This window comes from Austrofundulus limnaeus, unplaced genomic scaffold, assembly GCF_001266775.1.
Source record: "Austrofundulus limnaeus strain Quisiro unplaced genomic scaffold, Austrofundulus_limnaeus-1.0 Scaffold603, whole genome shotgun sequence".
Classification (NCBI taxonomy): Eukaryota; Metazoa; Chordata; class Actinopteri; order Cyprinodontiformes; family Rivulidae; genus Austrofundulus; species Austrofundulus limnaeus.
Window position 1 is genome coordinate 324,274 of NW_013953005.1, and position 1,504 is coordinate 325,777.

The window sequence follows — 1,504 nt, forward strand, 5'->3', positions numbered from 1 at the left end:
GGTCAGGTGAGGACAGGTGAGGACAGGTGAGGTCAGGTGAGGACAGGTGAGGACAGGTGAGGACAGGTGAGGTCAGGTGAGGTCAGGTGAGGACAGAAGAGGACAGGTGAGGACAGGTGAGGACAGGTGAGGTCAGGTGAGGACAGGAGAGGACAGGAGAGGACATGTGAGGACAGGAGAGGAAAGGTGAGGTCAGGAGAGGACAGGAGAGGACAGGTGAGGACAGGTGAGGACAGGAGAGGACAGGTGAGGACAGGAGAGGACAGGTGAGGTCAGGTGAGGACAGGGGAGGACAGGTGAGGACAGGAGAGGACAGGTGAGGTCAGGTGAAGACAGTTGAGGTCAGGTGAGGACAGGAGAGGACAGGACAGGTGAGGACAGGAGAGGACAGGTGACAACAGGAGAGGACAGGTGAGGACAGGTGAGGTCAGGAGAGGACAGGTGAGGACAGGAGAGGACAGGTGAGGTCAGGTGAGGACAGGAGAGGACAGGTGAGAACAGGAGAGGACAGGTGAGGACAGGAGAGGACAGGTGAGGACAGGTGATGACAGGTGAAGACAGGAGAAGACAGGACAGGTGAGGACAGGAGAGGACAGGAGAGGACAGGTGAGGACAGGTGAGGACAGGAGAGGACAGGAGAGGACAGGTGAAGTCAGGTGAGGACAGGAGAGGACAGGTGAGGACAGGAGAGGACAGGAGAGGACAGGTGAGGTCAGGAGAGGACAGGTGAGGACAGGTGAGGACTGGAGAGGACAGGTTAGGTCAGGTGAGGACAGTAGAGGACAGGAGAAGACAGGAGAGGACAGGAGAGGACAGGAGAGCACAGGTGACGACAGGTGAGGCCAAGTGATGACAGGAGGACAGGTGAGGACAGGAGAGGACAGGAGAGGACAGGTGAGGACAGAAGAGGTCAGGAGAGGACAGGTGAGGACAGGAGAGGTCAGGTGAGGACAGGTGAGGACAGGAGAGGACAGGAGAGGACAGGTGACGACAGGTGAGGCCAAGTAATGACAGGAGGACAGGTGAGGACAGGAGAGGACAGGTGAGGACAGGAGTGGTCAGGTGAGGTGAGGTGAGGACAGATGAGGACAGAAGAAGACAGGTGAGGACAGGTGAGGACAGGTGAGGACAGGAGGGGACAGGTGAGGACAGCTGAGGACAGGTGAGGACAGCTGAGGACAGGTGAGGACAGAAATCTGTCATTTCGGCCCTCAGAGCTCCACTCAGGTCAACTCAGATGTTTGTTTGTTTGTCATTTTATTTTGAAAGGTCAACAAATGATCCAACACGTGGTTCTGAGAGGATCAGCAGGGGATTCTGGGAACTCAGACGGTTCTGGACCAAATGGACTTGATGTACCTCCTGCTGAGGGATGGTGTCTGGACTCCAGCTCACTTTGACTTGGTTTCTTTGTGTTGGACAGGAGTGTAGTCCACCTCGGGACTATGTGGACCTGGTAAGACCTGGACTGGACCTGGTTCTGGTTCTGGTGAGACTGGATCCG